The following is a 24,437-nucleotide window of genomic DNA, read 5'->3' as shown; positions in this document are numbered from 1 at the left end:
CCACCGTGCCCGTCTTTATATAAAATTGGATCTTGGAATCATTTATATAATTTAGTGGGAGATCATTATATAAATGGAAACTTGTTAAAATAGTTTCACAAGTTAAAATATTTAGACGATATATGTTAATCTTCCCTTTCATTTCCTTTGTAGTAATCACGATGGCTTCTACTAGTCAAACTGTCACTATAGCTAGAGATTCATGGCTGCGTTCTTTTATGGACAAATATGTTTTAAAAGCCGACGGTAGTAATTTTAAATATTGGGAGGAACAACTTCAATTAGTTTCCGCAGGTGATGGCAAATTACGCTACCTTGTCGATCCCTCTCCCCTTTCGCCTAGTTCTAGGGCCACTGACGATGTAAGGGAGGCTTTTAATGATTATCAAAAGGAATCTGCTGCAAGAAAACTTGTTTTGATTTTTTAAATGGATCCTGCTTTACAAAGGCAATGTGTCAAGTTCCGCAATGCACATGAAGTATTCTCGAGGCTTTCTACTATGTTTTCTCAAGCCCCGAGGATAATTCAGTATGACACCGCAGTTCGTTTCTTTGAGGCTAACCTCAAAGTTGGTCAACCTGTGAGTTCACACGTACTTAAAATGATTGAGTACATGGAAACTCTAGAGGAGTTGGGCTGTAAGATTCCTGACGAGCTTGTGGTGGACCGAGTGCTCCACTGTCTCTCTCACGCAAAGGATTTACCCAATTTAGGGTAATATGACGAACATGAGAAAAAGTTTACATGAGCCCCATTCTCTGCTTGTGCAAACAGAGAAGGACATGGGATTGAGTGAGAGTACGAGGAGGGATGTACTTGCGATTAACGTGAAGGGGAAGAAGCAGTTTAAGAGGAACGCAGGTAAGAAGCCAGTACAGGTGGAGAGCAAAGGTAAAGCAATTGTGAGTTGCTCTACCAAGCCTAAGCCTAAGAAGGGTAAACCTCTTAAAGATACTTATAATTATTGTAATAACATGGGACATTGGAGGCGTAATTGCACAAAATACTTGGATGACATTAAAGTTGGCATTGTGAAGCCAACATGTAATTTCTCAACCGAATCTTTTATGATACACATAAATTATGCTTCAAATACAACTTGGGTATTAGATACTGGTTGTGGTTCTCACTTGTGCAATCATTTGCAGGGCCTAAAAAGCATAAGAAAGCTAAACAAGGGTGATGTTGATCTCCGAATGGGAAACGGTTCTAAAGTAGCTGTCGTCTCAGTAGGAACCTATGTAATTAATTTAGCTTCAGGGTTGCAGTTGTATCTTAATAATTGTTATTTTGTACCGACGTTGTCTAGGAATATAATATCAGTATCTGTGTTAGACACAGAAGGTTTTTCTTTTGTTATCAAAGACAAATGTTGTACTTTTTCCCTTAATGGGATTGTATATAGCGAAGCTATTTCAATCAATGGTATTTATATTCTAGACACTTGCAACGATATTTATCATTTAGATAATAAAAGACTCAAAACAGGTTATCCCGATCAATCTTATTTATGGCATTGTCGATTAGGACACATTAACGAGAAACGCATTAAAAGACTAGTGTCGACTGGTATAATTAAACCTTTTGATTTCGAATCATTTGGTACATGCGAATCTTGTCTTCTTGGCAAGATGACTCGTGCACCTTTTCTAGGAAAAGGATCTCGAGCTAGTGAGTTATTGGGTTTAATACACACCGATGTATGTGGTCCAATGACAGTCACTGCTATAGGTAATTATGACTATTTCATTACTTTTAACGATGACATGAGTAGATATAGGTATATCTACTTAATGAGGTATAAAAGTAAAGCTTTTGATAAGTTCAAAGAGTTTCAGAATGAAGTAGAAAACCAATTAAATAAGAAGATTAAAACATTACGCGATCAGACCGTGGTGGGGAGTATTTAAGCAATGACTTTAGAGATCACCTTAAAGACTGTGGTATTGTATCCCAGTTAACTCCTCCTGGCACACCACAGTTAAATGGTGTGGCTGAAAAGAGGAATCGAACATTATTAGATATGGTCCGATCAATGATGAGTCAAACTGAGCTACCTAAGTCATTTTGGGGTTTTGTCATTTCATCTGCTATACGCTCACGTAATCAAAGTCCCACTAAAGCAACTGACAAAACTCCATATGAGATATGGAAAGGGAAGGTCCCGAATTTGCGATACATGAAAGTATGGGGTTGTGATGCTTATGTCAAGAGCAAGTCTGACGATAAGCTTGCACCTCGTTCTGAAAAATGTATTTTTGTAGGCTACCCTAAGGAAAATTGTGGATATTACTTCTACAATAGTAGCGAGAATAAAGTGTTTGTGTCTCGTGAAGCTGTCTTTCTAGAAAAAGAGTTTATTTCTAGAAGACAGAGTGGGAGAAAATTTGAACTTGATGAAGTTCAAGAGCCACAAACTAATGTGGCAGTACAGGAAGATGTTCCTTCTACGTCTGAATCGGTTATTGTTCCTTCTGATCCTAGGAGGTCAGAGAAGGTTAGTCGCCAGCCTGATAGATACCTTGGTATTATCGAGGAAGATGGTGACTATGAGGTTTTACTTTTGGAAAGTGATGAACCTAAGACCTACAAAGCAGCTATTACTAGTTCTGACTCTAAGCTATGGGTCGAGGTCATGCAATCCGAAATGGATTCCATGTACGATAATCAGGTATGGGACCTGGTTGACTTACCTAAAGATGTTCGACCTCTTCAGTGTAAGTGGATATTTAAGATTAAAATCGGCATGGATGGACATAAAGATGTCTACAAAGCTAGATTGGTTGCAAAAGGTTTCACCCAGGTTCATGGCTTACACTATGATGAAACTTTTGCACCAGTTGCTATACTTAGATCTTTTCGGATAATGTTAGCGATTGCTGCATTTCATGATTATGAGATATGACAAATGGATGTCAAAACCGCTTTCCTGAACGGTTTTCTGGAAGAGGAAGTGTTCATGACACAACCTGAAGGTTTTGTGGATCCTAAAAATCCTAACAAAGTATGCAAACTTAAGAGATCCATTTATGGTCTTACGCAAGCGTCAAGGAGTTGGAATCATCGTTTTGATCATGTTATTAAACAAAATGGTTTTTCTCGAAGTGTTGAGGAACCATGTTTATACATGAAGTTTAGTGGGAGTAAAGTTGTTTTCTTACTTATTTATGTGGATGACATATTACTCATTTGGAATGATGTAGATATGCTTGCTTCTGTCAAGAAGTGGTTAGGAAATCACTTCCAAATGAAAGATTTAGGAGAAGCTCAGCGCATCTTGAATTGGGTATCCGGATCTATAGGGATAGATCCAAAAGGATATTAGCTTTAAGTCAAGAAGCCTATATCGATAAGATTCTTGACCGATTCAATATGAAAAACTCCAAAAGAGGTTTTCTACCTATAGGCAGTGGGATTACTTTGAGTAAGTCACAGGGTCCTACTAAGCCTAAGGATATTGAACGCATGAAATCGATTCCCTATGCTTCCGCTGTTGGATCGATCATGTATGCTATGATGTGTTCTGGTCTTGACGTCTCGTATGCTTTGAGTATGACGAGTCGTTATCAGAAAAATCCAGGTGAGAGTCATTGGATTGCCGTCAAGAATATTCTGAAGTACTTGAGAAGGACTAATGATTCATTATTAGTGTTTGGAGGAGAATCTGAATTACGTATAAGAGGTTATACGGATGCCAGTTTTCAAACCGATAGGGATGATTTGAAATCCCAGGCTGGTTTTGTCTTTTTGTTGAACGGAGGGGCGGTTTGCTGGAGAAGTTTCAAAGAGTCTGTGACTGCTGATTCTATAACGGAAGCTGAGTACATTGCAGCCTCTGAAGCTGCAAAGGAAGCTGTTTGGATTAGGCAATTTTTAGAGGGACTGAAAGTAGTTCCGACCGCCGAGAATCCTATCACTTTGTATTGTGATAACAGTGGGGAAATTTGTAACACCCCCATACTCCAAGTGCCTTACCAGGACCACTCAGGTATGGAGACATCACCATCTCGGTTGCCCGAGGTATGATAATCAAATAGACAAAATAGAAACAACATTTATTATAAGTGCTTTAATGAAAAGTTACAATCCTCAAACCAACTGAAAGTACAATACATTATTCCAACTAACTGTTCTCAAATGAAATGTAAATAAAGACTATACTACAGCGGAAGACTCTATCGTCATGTCGTGGCCATCCCCAGCTATCCAGTACCATCTCTATACCTGCTCAATATCTGCTCACCATCCCCGAATGGATCCCCGCAGGTTTTACAAAACAACACCGGGGTCAGTACTAATCACACAATCAATATACATAACAACAATAAGACAAATAGACAGCTGAACTGCCACACACACACACACACCAACCAACCAACCGTCTCTCAATCACCGATCCCACTGGACCGACCACCGCCGATGGGGACCGCACCGTTCCCACCCTAAGCCCCGCTCATCGCATCGTGAGCGATAACCCTGTATCATTAATGTGCACATCCCCTTCCGTGGCGGGTTCCACGAAGGGCGAAACTAGGGCGTGAGATCACTCCCGCAAGTGACCCCACTCAGCCGAGAACGCATCTCGAGAGCCATCAACGAACACAACCACAAACACAATCACAATTACAATCATCACATCAATCAGCTAATTACAGCACATCACCAATATCCCATTATGGGACTAATACTGAGTAGGAAATCCTACCTGGAAAGCAAACACGCAGACGATCTAAACAGCTGTCTCAAAACGGCTCCTCTACGAATTCTCCTCCTATCATACATAACACATAAAGACTACCATTCAATTCCTACTCATAAAATCCCCAACTGCTAAATTAGGGTTTCAACCACCTTATCAAAACATTATAAAACTTATGTTAAAAGCTTACCCTCGACGCAAGGAATCCAACGACGCGAACTACGATGCAAACCGACCGTCTGAACTCCGGGAATTGTCAAGAACGCGATTAGGAAGAAGACAAGTTGCTTTCTCTCTTAAACAGGTTTTAGGTTTTGTAAAAAGTGATTTAGAACAATGCCGAATATGTTTATATACCTTAATCGCGTAATTAACAAAACCCGAGAAAACTCCCCGTAAAAACCGGACACTCGATCGAGTACCCAAGGTACTCGATCGAGTATTTCCTACTCGATCGAGTGCCCCACTACTCGATCGAGTGCCCAACAGGTCAGAAACTATTTATCTTCGCAACTTGCCCTTACTCGACAGAGTAAGGGCTACTCGATAGAGTACCCCCAAGACATATAAATACGGAGTATTACAGTCTTCCCTCCTTAAAAAGAACTTCGTCCCCGAAGTTCCAACCCATACATAAAAACAAACATGCTAACTCGATCAAGACACAACAACGTAACTAAGAACTCGAAACAAAACTCCAACCCAAACATGAACTCGTAACACCAACTCCACTAACTATTCCTACTTCCACAACATGGCTCACGATATCGTATCAACTCCACATATATATATCTCTCACGACACCAACTCCATCCATAACCAACTACCATCCTCTAACGCTGCTAGCTCCATAATATCATCCACTATCAAATCCAAAATCAAGACACTCATAGACATCAAACGGGATGTTACATTCTACCACCCTTAAAAGGAACTTCGTCCTCGAAGTTTACTCACACTCATAATCTCATCATCCAACTGTCAACACTATCCAAATAATCTCACACTCCTAAACATCGAACTACTACCAGTACGGTCATGACCTTTAACAAAATTAACCACAACACGAATCAACCTTTTATTCGACATCAAGACTCAAACTTCCAAATATATTACCATATGCACACCCATCAAAATCTCTTTTATCACATCCTACTCCTCTTAAGATAAATGTTACGTCCTCGTAACTCACTAATACTAAATACTAGATACATCTCATTACTCTCTTTACCACCACATGTGTAAGATAACCGCTTATAATCTAAACACTCGCCATGCATATATCCAAGGCTCTCTTACTTAAACATTCCTCATACCTCAACTCATTCGTCACACCATCTAACCTATACCTCAAAACTCGTAGCAAAATCACCATACTAACTCTCCATTATTTCTGCAAAACAACATACCTCTCTATGTAAGGCACTTATCTCCCAGAAGCATAACTCACGATCCACACTCGTTATGTACACGCACACTAGATCATCAAGTTCTTTCTTCCATTACCGCAAAACTCATACACAACTTAACATGACACTAATTCCCAATACCCTACACTCACTGTCTCAACAAAAGATTATGAACCACCTGCATCTTTCGGGTCATTACCACACATGTTCTACGACTCACTTGCCATTACCATGTCTCTCCGAAACCTTAACTAGAACAAGATCATAATTATTGTAACGACCTCTCACAACCGTATCCCATCAATAGAACATCACTATACCATGACAACAACGAAAACATATTCAACTCGATTTCCTATCATACTCTACCTCATTCTTAACTTAACCTGGTAAAGAGAACATCAATAAGCAAGACAACTGTCTACATGCAGAAACTGAAACTCGCAGGGAGCAACATCAAACAGAACAACAAACTATGTATAACTGGTATGTACTTTCGAAACTCGAATCATAATCATCCCGCCTAATCCACCACAACCGGTGACGACATCACAACACCGCCACCAACAGCCACACCGTAGTGCGAAAATACCCGCATCACAACACTAAATATCGTGTCCGGATCACCACCCGAGGCACCACAACCACATCGATAGACATCACAATGCATACAACTCCCATAAACACCGACTCGGGATAACTTTTCACAAGAAAAACTTACTCAAATCCACTTTACTAAATCATAGCACAACATATTTTATGAATTAAACAGATACTAACCTCGTGAATATCATCCCCTTACCATATCACATATTGACATGTATCATGAATACAGACAAGCATAACTAGTCATGCCAAATCAGTCAAATTATTACCTTTTTGGATATCATTCCAACGTTCTCGTATCCAACATGTATTACGAAAATTCGAGATAACAACTTATAATTATCACACCATACCATTTCTTGTGAGGTCACAACCTCACACAAACATTTATATATATGACATAGACCCATAATCACATCCAACCAGTCAATCCCGATCACGTAAGTTACCCCTCGATAAAGGTTACACATGCCGAGTTTAACTCATATGCCCCTCATAACATATTCCCCCATTCACACAACCATCACTTCCTGCCAAATATAACCATACCTGTACTATTCAACTATTAGCATCCGCCTCATCTAACCACATCTTATACCCTCTTACAATCATACACAACAATCAGGTCCCTACCAAATCAACCTTTTTAGAATTGCTACCTTTCTAATATACCATCACTCTTAACCACTAGTGACAACACCACAAACGATAACACTACCACTGTCCGAACATCAAACCTCTTACACTTATCTCTAAACATCACGATTTCTTTCCTATCTTTGGTTGACATCCCAAATAACAAACATCGAATCCATCAACAAAATTACCTCAATATTCTTCCCAATACTATCCTTAATTGTATCATCATCTAACTCTCCGCCAAAAATCTCGTATCGTGCAAATATTCTACCAACTTCTTACTTTCCTTAATTCCTCGAAACTCATTACTAATCATGTTGTCCCAAAACTCCTCTATAACCATTAACTAACATCCTCGTGACACTATCACACATTTCGATGATTCCTTACCTTTATATCACATAACTCCGGGGAACATTTTCCTCGCTTACTTTCATCCTTCCTTTCTCTTTACACTCAATAATACCAATTAATAGTTCAACTCCTTATTCCTTCTAGCTAACTCTTTAGAAATCCAGTTACGTTCTCACTGCTCCAAAACTCACATCTAATTATTTCATATCGATATCATCTCACTCTTTCTTACCACAAATATTCTCTTATTATGTCATCAATCACCCTTGCCACTAATCCATCCATAAAATCAACGTGTACTGTTCAACAATTGCATCTCCCTTCTTACATCTCTAGAAATCAAAATTCCTTTCATACCGCTAATTGCCCAAGGAAAACCCACAATAGTTTCATCTCTTAAAAAGCCAAATCTCCACCCCGCGACATGTCTCCACAAAGTTCACTATATACCACTCTTCTCAACCCCTTTAAAACGAACTTTCATTATGTATATTCTTAACCCACACGGCTCTTAACTACCTCCCTCCATAATTCTTTACACATCTCAGGTTGTCACTATCCATATCCTTACTCTCAATCCTTTCATTCTCACGTTCCTTAGACTCACATCATCCTTTGCCCACATTCACTTACTTTTACGTTACTCAACATACAAACATATCACTCATCTCATCTCACAAAACATGCTCTATGTCTCTATACACCATACCAATCTTCCTTTTCTTTTTCCACTATCTATCACAACACATATAACTCATGTCCTCCCACCGAACTCATACTCACCACAGGTGCCACTCACTACACCACAAGATTGGGTAACTTACGCGTCAAGACCAATATACATGTAAAACAATGCATAAAAGAGCAAAATAATAACTTTGAATTAAACATAATATGCAACGAATTCAAAAGATAAGCATATGACCCAAAACAGGGGTCACTAGATCGAAATGAGCCACTCGATCGAGTAAGGGACTTACTCGATCGAGTAGGTCAAGATCAGAAGCACGTAAAACAAATCACCAGGGCTACTCGATCGAGTAACTGAGGTACTCGATCGAGTGCCCCCTTAATAATCAAATAGACAAAATAGAAACAACATTTATTATAAGTGCTTTAATGAAAAGTTACAATCCTCAAACCAATCGAAAGTACAATACATTATTCCAACTAATCTGTTCTCAAATGAAATGTAAATAAAGACTATACTACGAATGAAGACTCTATCGTCATGTCGTGGCCATCCCCACTATCCGATACCATCTCTATACCGCTCAATATCTGCTCACCATCCCGAATGGATCCCCGCAGTTTTACAAAACAACACCGGGTCGCACTAATCACACAATCAATATACATAACAACAATAAGACAAATAGACAATTTGAATCCGCCACACACACACACACACCAACCAACCAACCGTCTCAATCACCGATCCCCACCGGACCCGACCACCGATGGGGGACCGCAGCTGTTCCCACCTAAGCCCCGCTCATCGTACGAGCGATAACCCTGTATCATTAATGTGCACATCCCCTTCCGTGGCGGGTTCCACGAAGGGCGAAACTAGGGCGTGAGATCACTCCCGCAAGTGACCCCACTCAGCCGAGAACGCATCTCGAGAGCCATCAACGAACACAACCACAAACACAATCACAATTACAATCATCACATCAATCGCTAATTACAAGACACATCACCAATATCCCATTATGGGACTAATGCGAGTAGGAAATCCTACCGGAAAGCAAACACGCAGACGATCTAAACAATTGTCTCAAAACGGCTCCTCTACGAATTCTCCTCCTATCATACATAACACATAAAGACTACCATTCAATTCCTACTCATAAAATCCCCAACTGCTAAATTAGGGTTTCAACCACCTTATCAAAACATTATAAAACTTATGTTAAAAGCTTACCCTCGACGCAAGGAATCCAACGACGCGAACTACGATGCAAACCGACCGTCTGAACTCCGGGAATTGTCAAGAACGCGATTAGGAAGAAGACAAGTTGCTTTCTCTCTTAAACAGGTTTTAGGTTTTGTAAAAAGTGATTTAGAACAATGCCGAATATGTTTATATACCTTAATCGCGTAATTAACAAAACCCGAGAAAACTCCCCCGTAAAACCGGACACTCGATCGAGTACCCAAGGTACTCGATCGAGTACCTACTCGATCGAGTGCCTGACTACTCGATCGAGTGCCCAACAGGTCAGAAACTATTTATCTTCGCAACTTGCCCTTACTCGACAGAGTAAGGGCTACTCGATAGAGTACCCCCAAGACATATAAATACGGAGTATTACAAAATTTTTCAAGCAAAAGGGCCCAAGTCTAGTAACAAGTCTAGACACGTACTTAGGAAATTTCATGTAATTAGAAATTTAATTGAAAGAAAGGAAATTACAGTCTATAAGGTTGGGACCGCTGACAACATCGCTGATCCTTTAACCAAGCCATTATCTCAAGCTAAACATGATAGGTATGTACTTTCGATGGGATTGAGATGAATGCCAGAACTGTTTTAAATTATATGATATGTAATAATCAAGATATTGTATTTATTATTTCATATATGATAATTGCATTTATCGTTGTATTCAGTTTTATATCTGAATTTATATACTTTGTTTTATCCAAATAGGTTGTAGTGACAATGTCGAACCCTATTAAAGTGAACCGGATTAACATTGTATTTTGTCCCTAGTTACTTAATGAGCTGACGTCTCAGGGTGACTAGATTCTAAGGCGATAGATGACAAGTTCGACTGTCATATGGTCATAGTGATGGTTGATCGATTACATAGGCAGATTGTGAGACGATTTGTCGGACAGTGACCGTTTGTAGAGTCCTTTTGTTGCTGGGTCGTGGCAAGGATTTCTATTTATTCCTTCGAGTCAATTATTTAGACTTGTGACTGTTTGTCTGAGTTGGTACGGTTTTCCGGTGGCTTAGGTTTTTGTTCTAGGTCGCCCCGTAAAAGGAGGCCGATGAACATTTACTGGGTCATTGTGATCTGTATCGAACGAAGAAAATAGGTCAACGGGATTGTCCATTTATGTCATATTTTATCTCAAGGCCACTCGAGGAGAGGTGATTGGAAATGCGTGGCCACACTCGGATGAGATCTATAGTAGATTATCCGGTCAGACAGTCATTCTCCTGATCGAGGAAACCACTTTATGATATGATCACGTGCAAGAACAACCTGAAAGACATCTTGCATTGAGTGGGAGATATTATTGGACAAGAGAATTGGTAACGCACACTTGTGTCGGACAAGTGGGAGATTGTTGGAGTAGTGTCCTCCACAATAAGTGTGTTTACATATTAAATCTCGTAAAAGGAATATCAGGGATTTATTTATTTATTTGTCAGCTGGTCATCGTTAATCGGTAATGATTGGCTGACTAGAGTTTGACATTACTGTCATGTGACGGCGGTGATCTGCTGATCCCTTTAGGTCACACCTATAGGATGATGCCCAAATGGAAAAACTAATTATTTGTATGAGATACAAATTAATTAAATCCTTGTAATTATTGACTTTTAATAAGTCATGTGAATATATATTATTTGATGACGGGTTACGAACTCGGGCCAAGAGGATTTATTATTTAATTTTGTGATAATTAATTAATAAATATTTATTAGAATTTATTAATTAATAGTTAATTAATTAGTTTTATACGGATTGTGTATATGTTTTGAGGCGGAGGTAATTAGCTATTTAAATTTACAAGAGGTTGTAAAATTACCTAATAAGAGTTCCATTGACACATTTTATATTGATAAAATGGTCTAATGATTACTTAATAGTTGAGTGGTCATTAGTGGTTAAATTGTATTATTTAAGTGTTAAATAATCAAATTAATATTTAATTATGTAAGATAATTAAATATAAGACTTATAAGTATTTGTGGGACAAATGTCGAAAGTTAAAAGGGACCCGAAAAACTTCACATGTGCAACCTAATATGATGTGTTTTACACTCATGTAGTGACATCATTTTACACTAACTTTTGTTGGTGAATTGTTTACATTTTGTGGCTTATAAATACCCCACATATATACACTTTGGATGAGTGAATTTTTAGAAAAAAAACTCTCCATCTTTTTCCTCTCTTATCACTTGATCAAATTGTTGATCATCATCAAAATAAATTCACATAAATAATAATATACATAAGTATTATTATAGTAATAATATTTGTATTATTATATCAAGGTTTTCAACTAAAATTATCAGTTAATAATTTAGTTGATTTTGGACTTAATCTTGGGTGCTACCTAAGGAGATTACCTAAGTTGGTAATTTGGGTTTTGGAGGATCATCCACCATCTATTAGCTCAAGAACAACATCAAGGAAGGAGTCCTTGAGTTGTGCCCTTTATCTTTCCATCATCAATGTTAGGAAATTTCTCTTAAATGGTTTTTACACCATTTTTGTTATTTTTATTTGCATGCATGTAGATTTAGACCATTACATCAAATTAATTAGTAATTTTGATTTCATAATATGAGTCTAAAATGGCCTAAATAACTAACAGGTCGCGGCCTCTACTGATCGATCTTGGTTGATTAAGTGCAAAAGTTGATAAAACGGGTTAAATGCATGAATGCACATCCAAAAGTTTTAACCTAACATGTGAAAATTTTCTAAGTCAGTTTGTTTATCCAAATATCAAGTAATTGATGTCAAGTTGGATTTAATGTTGATTTGCATGAAAGACGGAAATTAAACATCCATTTGCCAAGTTAGGTTTATGGTTCTTAACACGATCCATTTGTCTTATAAAATTGTATTAGAATGCAAAGTGTAAAATGCAAACTCATTAATCTGATCCGTCCTGTATTCTAGTTAACCGAAGTCGGGATCGTCCTAGACGAGTGCTGGAAATGGACAGGAGCAGTGCCAGGCAGCCATTGAGGCGCGAGCCTGTTGGCGATGATAAGGAGTCTGCCCACGTTTGAAAACTGGAAATCAGGAGGTTATTTAGGTGCGAGCTAGGTGACGACCTAATGGGGTGTCTCCTGGTTGTTGAAAACGTTTGTGAAATCGTTTGTAAAAGGGTGTTAAAACCCGCTTTTGTTGGAAAGGTCGTTAAGACCGTTTTTGTCCTAATATGAAGAATGGGACTCAGAATAATTATCATTGTCTTGATAATATTTGATGTCGGGTTCGGTTTTGCAAGCTTGACATGAATAGTTTTGTAAAAAAAAGTGTAAAAAATGCTTGATATGAACTAATTAGATTAAGCTCATTACTTTGTAATTAGCCAAAGTTTATCATCGTACTCGGGTTAAACAGACATGGTATGTAGAACCAAGGATGATTATCCATGTATGACTAATATGTTTTTTTGAAAATGTAAACAAATGAATAAGAGGTCTTTAAAATACCCTTTAAAGATGTAATTAACCAAATATTATCAGCGAGTCACGGATTAAATCGTCATGATATAAGGAACAAAGGGTGTTTACGATTTATGGTTAAAAATGCTCATCATAAAAATAATTTGAAATATTTGAAATGGTAAAAACCGATTGCTAATAAGAAATGAAAGGGAGGAAATACGAACTCAAACACGTTTGAGTTCTGACTGGGGATGCCTAAAGAGGCGTGAGGTTGGTAGTGGTAACTACCAGCCTCTGTCTCCAGTCAAAACTCGGTTTTGGCTCAATCAAACCGTATTTTGGATCATGTTATGCATGTTTTATCATGTTAAAGTCATGAAAACATATAAAAAGAACATCAAAGAAGAGGATTAATTACACCCCCATACCTACATGCTAGATTGCTTGACGAGAAATCGACAAAGTGTAGAAACGCGTGAGTCGGAAAACTCGATTTAAAACCGTTTTTGTAAAGTATGGAGTGTTGTTTGCTTTAGTGATGGTGTAGTTGGTCGAAGTGGTAAGTCAGGTGATTTAATGCACGATGACGGTACCAAACAATGTGTAAGGCTCATATTTTCAATCGGTAGGTCGAAAATACATTTCGGTTGTTGACTCGAGAAGTCGAGGTCTAGAATTTTAAGGGAGAAAAGAAGGGGCGGACTCTCGCGTACCTTCAAATGGGGGCATTTGAGGGGTATTTATAGAGGATTTGTGTGGTGGTGTGCGTTTTGGGCGACATGGCTTGTCAGTATCACGCATTTGGAATTTGCGGTTTGTTCTATCCTAGGTTTTGTAGGATATGATTGTACTTGACCATCAAGTATACCGTCAATACTTAGCATATATGGAAGCATTGTCTAAGGTTTGTTTTTTGTGTTTGACTCGGTTTGACTCGTTATTGAAGTCGGGATTTGAATTTTGAGTCGGTTTTTGGTCTGGTGTTGGTTTTGACTCTAGTTAGTGACATTGCGACCCCGTCGTCGTGCATAAAACACTCCAGGTATTTTTGAAAATGTTTTTGGTTTCGAATTCGTTTTTTATTTTTCCGACGAGTAGTTATATAAACTGTCGATCAAACGTAGCGATTCCTAGGCATGTTGTAGTTTGATAATCATCGGGTGTTTGTTGAGGATTAAACAGATACCAGGTATCTACAGAGCCCCCACTCTGACTGAGGCTTGGACAAGGTAAAAGTCAAAGTACAACCCCCAGGTCAATCGAAGATTACAACCTGGAGACCGAAGAGCCGCAGAACAATTTAGAGTTTGTCGACTGCTAGTGCGGGTCGTTTAAAGTCCGTTAAACTACGTATAAACGCACGTCAGCCATAAGAAGGAGTCATACCCGAGGCTTCTTCGGGATATGTCCTTGAATTGCTTCTTGTTCGCACGTAGAGGTTCGACGGCCATTGAAGGTGCGTAGGGACTCGCTGGCCATTGAAGGTGCGTAGAGACTTGCCGGTTCACATGAAGTTATCTATTATTTGTTGATGTTGGGTCAACAATTCTCATATTACCAGACTTGTCATACACGATGATTCATTTAGCTATTCTCATTTTAGTGTTGGTCTATTCTCATTTTAGGTTTTTAATTACCAAATCTGGTGAAAGAGTGACTAAATTAATCGCCTTCAAGTTTCTTAATACTCGCCTAATATGTGCACGAAGTAACGTTTTTTGTGCATGAAATACCGGTGTATGTGCATAAAATACCGTTGTATGTGCATGCAATAATGGTACTAGGAAAACCCACGTTTTGTATCCTCTAAACCAGAATAACAATTTTGTCTTCCCTGCTCAGCTCATCAATTCGAAAATTAGACGATACTAGTCCAAAAATCCAGAAAACTCACTTTAAACAAGTATTACATTCATCTGAATCCAGAAAACAAGTCCAACATCTATCAAATGAAAAGTCCAAACACTATCAAATTCTTCAATAATGCTACTGTCAAATGCTTCAAATATGTTTCTCAAATGATAATTCTTCAATAATGATCCAAAAATGCTCCAAAAATTCTTCAACAGTCCACTGCAATGCTGCACAAGTCCAAACAGTGTCACATAAAACAAATAACGTAGCATTCAGATTACTTTCTTAAGTTGTCAGAAATCGAATACCTCAGTTTTTAGTTTTTTGGTTCTGATCTGCTTCGCATCATATGTCCAAGCAATTCCATGCCTCACACTTCAATCCTCATAGATAAGAAACCAAATGTCAGGCTAAAAATTAGAGGGAAAACATACGCTAATAATAGAAATTCGATCACGCTAATAGGAGAAAACTTACTCTACTAATCGTCAGTGGTCTTTTTGTCACAATTTCTACTGTCGTGGTTCGTCATCTTCCCACAAGTCTTACATCTTCTTAGTGGTTTCTTGATGACTTCCCCAGCTTTTTCTCTTTGCGAGATCAGTCTTTTCCCCGAGCCCTTGTTTTTGCATTGTCTTGGAGGCAAAACTTTAATTTCACTAGGGACACTTGTTCCTAAAAGAATTCCAATTTCAGCACTCTTGTCCTTTTTCTGCCCAATACCACTATTACCACTATCATCAGCGACACTTGTGCCTACAATAACCCTTTCCTTGAACCCACGTAAAATGTCCAGCAACTCATCACAATACACAGGAATATCAACTAGTGACACACAAGTGAACAATTCCGACCACAATTAACTGATTTTGTTTTTATGCATATCCGCTGCCCTTCAATCAGCAAGCAACTGCCCATCAGAACTGAAGATTGGCTGGCAGGTTGCTAGTTTACTCAACCTACTAAGTAGATATTCACTTGTAACTTTCTTAAATCCCCGATCTTTAAGGACATACAGAACATGTCGACATGGTATTCTGTGTCTTTCAAACTTCTTGCAACTGCATACCAGTTTCACTTCATCCATCTTGAAACCAGCCACATGAAAAGCAAGCAGCTTTTAATTCATCTTGAAACTCGTAAGAGATTTTGGGCGTGTTTTTCAAGAGCAAGAGGAGTCGATAACGAGGGAGAAGAGTTTTTTTATTGTGCAATGAGTTTAAATAAACCTAACTCCCTGTCGGCATCGGCAATTAAACTAAAGAAACCGAATTTTGATCCTTCCCTTTCTTCTTCAACTTCCGAACAACCACCAATTCACCATTAAAGTCCAGATCATTATCATCACTACAATCATATTCTTCTTGAACACAATCAATCGGACCAAACAAAAACTGATTACACCGAACAGCGGGTTTACGTCGGCGAATTATTCGGCGTTGTATGTAGGGAACTCCGATGACAGAACCGGCGACATGGTAGACAGCTTTGACAAGAAGATTGAGCTCTTCGCATCGGCGACACGGGGATTTAGAGGTGGTTATAGTGATGGTATCTCCTTTATCAGTGCTATTGGCAGATTCATCTTCATCGAGGTTGAGAACTGCAATCAACATCGAAATTAGGCTTCTACGACGTGCCCTCTGCTTCCTAATTACCCATTAACGCACAAGCAAAAGCCCATTAATGAATTGATTGATTGATTGAGATTACCTTCTTGAACTTGAAGGAGGAGACTTGAACTACAAATCGGAACGTTTCTTGTTCTTGACGTCTCTTTCGGGTGTCTCTTCGACGATGAGACTGGCAAGCATAAGGGCTTCTTCATCCCAACCATCCATTGCTGCTACTGATTTAAACCCTGGACTGATCATCCCAACTAACCCAATTTACCGAATTATAAACTCAAATTCAACAATATTGTTAATTTTTGACATTTTGGAACCCAGATATTGGGATGTGAGCCCGAATTCAACAAATTGAATTTCTAGTTGCAGTTTTTTCGCTTCAAATGGAAGACGGTGGGGGCGTGGGCAGAGGGATGAGCCCAAGTCGTGGTTATTGTTGTGGTAGCCTCGGTTGAGGCTCCTGGCAGTTCAATGGTCCGCGAAAAGGTAACGGAGTCGATGCCGACATCAAACGCGGTTGGAATTGGATGAAGGTTGATGACCGTACTGTTGGTGGCTGCTAATATAGTTGGGTTTTTGCGAGGATGTTGAAATTTGTGTCAAACGAGTGAGAGAGTGATGCTGTCGACGGGGCAGCTGCAGGCTGCTGGTGGTGCTCAAAATCGGCCTGGTGGTGGTCTATTGTTCCACTTTGTTTGATGACTTACATGGCATTAGCATTTTTGTTGTTATGTCATTTTATGTTTTCTAATAGTGTTGTATGATAACTACAAATTAGTTAGATCTTGATTGATGTTCTCAAGTACACACTTTCATGATTAAGTGCGCTGTTTTTTTTTTTTTTTTTTTTTTTTTTTTTTTTTTTTTTTTTTTTTTTGGCAGTAAAAAAAGGTTCTTATACTTTTGAACCGTCTTAAAATGTAGAATCGTTTTAAGCGTGCTGTTAATTTGATGCTCTGGAGTAAATAATGGTTCCGCTGCTGCATGTTTCCTTTTCCAATAACAGTAGAATAACACTAGTATACTACAATAAAAGTATAATAACACTACAATAACTGTAGAATAACACTATAGTAAGAACACAATAACACCAAAATAACAACACAATAACATCAGAATAACATCGGCGTAACAACACAATAACACCAGAATAACATCGCAATAACAACACGTGGTAAAAGAGAAAAAAGTAAAATAATAAGAAATTTAGACAACCGTGAGAACATAAGAGTAACATTTGAATAACAAATGGTAACACGGAAAAAAAAAAAGTATAAGAGTAACACTGGAATAACACGTGTAACAAAAAAAAGGATAAAAAAAAAGACAAAAAAGAAGAATAACACTATAATAACATGTAGTAACCAAAGAAAAATGTAATAACAAGTGATAATACAAAAAATAAAATAAAGGGTAACATAATGAGAAAATTAGAAAAACATGAAAACATAAGAATAATACTGTAATAACATGTGAGCACAAACTCACCATAAGAAACCAAACTCACAAGATCTCAACTCCCTCTCCCTCTCCCTCTCCCTCTCCCTCTCCCTCTCCCTCTCTCTCTCTCTCTCTCTCTATGTATCTATCTATCTATCTATCTATCTATCTATTGTTATGAATAATAGAGAGTTATGAGAGAATATAGAGAGCAGAAAGGTATGTCAGCTTTATTCATATGAAGGGTATATATAGTACAAGAGTACATCTATAATATGGTAATAGAATATCTCCTAAAGATACGGTAATATATGTACATCCATATAATATCTCTAGATATTTCGTAACACTCCTCCTTGGATGTCCATCATCGGAGAAAATGCCTCGTTAAAACTTCTACCAGAAAAACCCTGTGGGACAAAAATCTAATAAAGGAAAAAGAGTACAATAACTCCGTAATACGCACTAGGTGTTGCCTCGTTAAAAACCTTGTCTGGAAAACCCGGTGGGACAAAACCATGGCTAAGGGAAAAAGAGCACAACGCGTATTTACTCCCCCTCATTAAAACATCGCTTGACATCTTTGAGACGACGTAACCCAGGTTGATTGATTAGCTTCTCAAATGTCTTGCTCGGACGTGCCTTGGTAAAAACATCTGCGAGATTTTCACTAGAGCGGATTTGTTGAACACTAATGACACCATCTTTTTGAAGATCATGAATAAAAAAGAATTTTGGCAAAATGTGCTTTGTTCTATCACCCTTGATGAATCCTGCCTTGAGTTGAGCGATGCACGAAGTATTATCTTCATGTAAAATAGTTGGTGACTTATTTCTAGGAGATAGATCGCATGATCCTTCAATATGATGAATAACTGATCTCAACCATACACATTCTCGACTAGCTTCATGAATTGCTAACAACTCGACATGATTTGAAGAAGTGGCGGCTATAGTTTGCTTCACAGAGCGCCATGAGATAGGAGTATTACCACATGTAAACACATAGCCAGTTTGCGAGCGACCATTATGTGGGTCAGAAATATAACCTGCATCTGCAAAACCAACTAACTCTGTTTTGCATTTATTTGAATAATATAAACCCATATCAGACGTACCTCGAAGATAACGGAGTAAATGTTTGACTCCATTCCAATGCCTTTGAGTTGGAGAAGAGCTATATCTTGCTAAGAGATTTACTGAAAAAGATATGTCGGGTCGAGTATGACTAGCAAGATACATCAAAGCTCCAATTGCACTCAAGTACGGTACTTCAGGACCAAGGACTTTCTCATTTGCTTCACGAGGTCGAAACGGGTCATTCTTCACATCAAGTGTTCTTACAACAATAGGAGTATTCAACGGATGTGCTTTATCCATTTTAAACTGTTTTAGCACTTTATCAATATAGGTCCCTTGATGTAACAAAATTCCATTGTCAAGATGTTCAATTTGCAGACCAAGACAAAATTTTGTCTTTGCTAAATCTTTCATCTCAAATTCTTTTTTCAAACATTTGACGGCTTTTGTAATTTCTTCAGAAGTTCCAACAATATTCAGATCATCAACATAAACATCAATAATCACAAATCCGGATTTTGACCTCTTTATGAATAGACACGGACAAATAGGATCATTTTTATAAACTTCTTTTAACAAATATTTACTAAGACGGTTATACCACATACGCCCGGACTGTTTCAAACCATACAATGATTTGTTTAGCTTGAGTGAATATTGCTCTCTTGGACTTGATTTTAATGTGTCGGGAAGCTTAAAACCTTCAGGGAGTTTCATGTATATTTCATTATCAAGTGAGCCATATAAATAAGCTGTAACAACGTCCATAAGACACAAATCAAGTCTTTCCCTTATAGCCAGACTAATCAGATATCGAAAAGTAGTTGCATCCATTACAGGAGAATATGTCTCTTCATAATCAATACCAGGTCTTTGTAAAAAACCTTGTGCAACTAAACGAGCCTTATATCTGATTATCTCGCCTTTTTCATTTCTTTTGGGTGTAGCCTACTGGCTTTACTCCACTGGGTGTGCGAATTACTAGCCCAAATACTTCTCGTTTAGCCAGTGATTTTAATTCTGCTTCAATAGCATCTTTCCATTTAGGCCAATTAATTCTACGTCTGCACTGATCAACAGACTTTGGTTCATGATCCTCATTTTCATGCATGATATCAAGCGCTACATTAAATGCAAAAATACCATCATCGACGTCGACTTTATTTCGGTTCCATGTTTTTCTAGACATGACATAATTTATCGAGATCTCTTCACAATTTTTATTTTTAAGTACCTGAATCTCTTCTGGATTAATATTATCAGTCATGTCTCCAAGCTTTTCAAGGGGCTTTTCAAAAGCTATCTTATCCTCAATATTGCCATTCAACTTTTTCTCCTTTTTGTTTTCGAGGATTTTTATCTTTGGAACCAATAGGTCTACCACGCTTCATGCATGCTTTAGACTCATTTGCAATTGAAAGCCCTTCAGGGACATTAATTTTAGCCGGAGCATTTACAGCTGGTATATGAGATTTTATCACTCCTTTTGGATCAGTGAAGGCATTTGGCAGTTGGTTTGCTAACCGTTGTAAATGAATTATCCTTTGAACTTCAAGTTTACATTCTTTAGTACGATGATCTAAATGAGATAATGATTATTCATGCCAACTTATCTCTTTTACCAGTTGTTTATTTTCTCCTCCTAATGTTGGGAAAAGTAATTCATCAAAATGACAATCAGCAAAATGGGCCGTAAATAAATCTCCTGTAGACGACTCTAAATATTTAATAATTGATGGGGATTCGAACCCAACATATATTCCCAACCTTCTTTGGGGTCCCATCTTTGTACGTTGTGATGGACTAATTGGAACATATACACCACAACCAAAAATTCTTAGATGAGAAACATTTGGTTCGTGACCAGAAACCAACTTTAAAGGAGATGATTTATGATAACTCGTTGGCCTGATGCGAATTAGTGCTGCTGCATGTAAAACAGCATGCCCCCATGTCGAAATAGGCAATTTAGACCTCATAAGCATTGGTCTTGCAATTAATTGAATGCGTTTTATTAATGACTCGGCAAGGCCATTTTGAGTGTGAACATGTGCTACAGGATGTTCAACACTTATCCCAATAGACATACAATAATCATCAAAAGTTTGTGAACTAAATTCACCAGCGTTGTCAAAACGGATAGTCTTAATGGGATAATCTAGATAATGAGCTCTTAATCTTATCAATTGAGCTAGTAATCTTGCAAACGCCAGGTTGCGAGTTGACAACAAGGACACGTGTGACCATCTAGTTGATGCATTAATTAATACCATAAAGTATCGAAATGATCCACTTGGTAGATGTATAGGTCCACAAATATCACCTTGTATCCTTTCCAGAAATGTAAGGGATTCATTCCCTATCTTTGTAGGTGATGGCCTAATAATCAATTTACCTTGTGAACAAGCGGCGCATGAAAACTCACTAGTTTGAAGAATTTTTTGATTCTCCAATAAATGTCCACATGAATTTTCAATGATTTTTCGCATCATTAATGATCCGGGATGGCCAAACCGGTCATGCCAAACAATAAAGTTGTTTTTATTTGTAAACTTTTGGTTTACTAGTGCATGAGATTCAACTGCACAAATTTTCATATAATACAAGCCATAAGATAACGCTTGTAGTTTTTCCAACACACTTTTCTTGTTCAAATTTGAACGTGTGATATATAGGTATTCAACCCCTTTCTCATTTGCTGTCTCAACATGAAATCCATTTCTACGGATATCATTAAAACTCAGCAAATTTCTTTTTGACTTAGGAGAGTACAAAAGCTTCCTGTATTTCAATATTTGTTCCATTAGGCAACAAAACATTAGCTCTTCCTGAGCCTTCAATTAATTCTGTATTATCAGCAATTGTACAAACATTTGTCTTTTGCTCTTTAAGACAAGTAAAATATTTCTTATTTTTAAGAATTGTGTGCATAGTCGCACTACTCGCGAGGCATACATCTCCATGTGTAGCTCCCATAATATTCACAAAATAAATGACATTATAGATACATGATTTCTGCACCTCCCGCAAGCTACCCGGTGATGATTGGGCCGCATGTTTGGTACACGGAACGATTTATGACAGTTCGTAAGTTTATCGTCAAGTGATAGCTCAAACACTTATGTCAACCCCTTGGTCGTCATCTACGCACCATTACGGTCGTTTTGACAGTAATTAGAGTACATTTGGAGTCCGAGTCAAAAACTGTCTTCATTTTCTAATAACCGTTTAAAATGCCGAGTCTGAATATTCTGAAATGTTCCGGATATTTCTATTCCATATTTTCAATTTTTTAATCTTTGGTAAATTATATCCCGAAATTATTTTATAAATAATAAGGAAATCAAGATCAAACCGCAATTCCATAATAAAAACGCGGAAATCTTTCTTCCGCAGGAGGAAACCCTTGGGGAAAGGATGCAGCAGGTGCTGCGCCTCTTCCAAGAGACGCAATGGCTGATGCGCCTCTTCCCCAGCTCCTTTCTGCGTATTTTAGGATCTTTCCGAGATTTACTTCCAAAGTTTCACCGAAACCCTAACTCCGTGTTATTAGTATAAATAGGGACCTTCGTTCCTCATATTTCTCACGCGAGTGTCCGCCCTTCTCTTCTTCCTTTGCATTCTAAGACCACGCTCTTGCTTTTTGGCGTCTACGTGCTTGAACTTTCGACCACGTAAGCTCGGATCCTTCTGAGTACCAGCCTCGTTTTGCATGACCGACCAATTTGACCAACTCCACATCAATCAACTTAATCAACTTTGTTTAATTTCCTCTTAGAGGGCACTTTCGTCGTACATTCGAGTCGAGCATCACTAAACGTTAACTTAGTTAATCTCATTTCGTAAAACATGTAAGTCTGAGGGTGTAAATCCCATCTTTTATTATTGTACTTTGTTTTTGTAATTATTATTGTAAGGTTTATGTCGAAAACATATTCAAAACCGATTTAGAAAACCTTTATTCAAACCCTTTTTAACGGATTAATGGGAGACAGATGTCGATTAGGAACGCAGCAACTAATGCGCCTCTTCGAAGGGACGCAGCACCTGCTGCGCTTCTTCGAAGGGACGCAGCACCTGGTGTGCCTCTTCCTGAGGCTGCCGCAATTCCTGCTTTCCTTCTTCTTCCTTCGTCTTTTGTTCATTCGTTTATTCTTTGCTTTGTCTTTTCTTATTTCATTAACACGATAATTTTAACATAATAATTTTAACATGTAAATCATTAATAATTTATCATCATTAAATTCCCGACTTAAATCCCTTATAATTAATATTTGCGGGTTTTCGTCATTAAAATCAAAACCGGGTTTTAGAGATTCGATTCATCAATATCAAGTCTTTGAAATTCATCTTTTGTATATTTTCATCTGTTAATTATCATCATCATCATCGTCATAATCAGTAATTAGTTTAGCATTAATAACCTAATTAATCTATTAAATTTAATTCATTATTAATCCTTGTTATTAATCTTATAATTAATTTGTTCTAATTAGTTTTATCTCGTCTTTTATTGTTTTCACGACCAATTCACATGTAAATAAATTATTAAACCACTTCTATCCGAGTCAAATATAGATAATCAAGCATTAAATTCACCAATGAACATTAACGATATGCAATTCCGGCTTCACAGCCAGAATTCACCTCAGGAACTAACGCAGTGAGCACTGCGCCTCTTCCAAAGGACGCAGCAGTGCTGCGCCTGTTCCGGGTTGAATTCTGCCCTGAACTTCCGTTTCTGCTTTGACCTAATTGATTAGTTTATGTATTAATTAACTATTACTCATATTATCACCTCCTAATCTGTTCGTTAATTTATTTCCTTTTCTTTTCTCAAATTATCCATTTTAAATATATTTTCGACGTAAATCAATTAACCCATTGTAATTATTGTAATTTCAATTGTTGTTTTTTATCGTATTCTTTATTATTTATTGTTTGTATGCTTTCACATGTAATTAACCTAAATTTCAACCTCGAAATTAATGCATGTTAAACTACGTGTTCACCGACTTAGTTAATTCTCACATGCTAGGATTAAAACGTTGGATGTTGCATTGCATGCATATAATCGACAACATATCAAGTATAGATGATTTTCCCTAATCATTAGTATATGCCGCTATCGAGGCGGGCGGGATTAGGTGTTCAATCAAAAGAGCTTCCTAATACGTACCCTCACCCCTTACTCTAGATCTCTGTGAACATCCGTGTTCATTAGCATCCACGAGAGTCATTCTAGACATAGAATGCTAAGGGTAACGAGTTCTTGGTGTTCATGTCACTACTTTGTGTCTTGACATGGCATGAGGTATTCGAACGGTTTCCAATTTTCCACAATAAATTGGTG

At 37.9% G+C, this 24,437-nt stretch overlaps 1 long non-coding RNA gene across 1 annotated transcript; it reads right to left on the bottom strand.

Annotated features, from left to right (window-relative positions):
• Positions 1-14,935: 14,935 nt before the first annotated feature.
• Positions 14,936-17,387, bottom strand: LOC141623893 (uncharacterized). The gene is made up of 3 exons (XR_012533711.1): positions 15,414-17,387; positions 15,245-15,311; positions 14,936-15,163 (listed from the first exon to the last, which is right to left on the bottom strand). It is a non-coding gene; the product is annotated as an uncharacterized LOC141623893 (long non-coding RNA).
• Positions 17,388-24,437: the final 7,050 nt, after the last annotated feature.

This window comes from Silene latifolia, chromosome X (genome assembly GCF_048544455.1).
Source record: "Silene latifolia isolate original U9 population chromosome X, ASM4854445v1, whole genome shotgun sequence".
NCBI classification, from domain to species: Eukaryota; Viridiplantae; Streptophyta; class Magnoliopsida; order Caryophyllales; family Caryophyllaceae; genus Silene; species Silene latifolia.
Note: the sequence above shows the minus strand (reverse complement) of the source record. Positions and strands in the feature narration are given on the sequence as shown.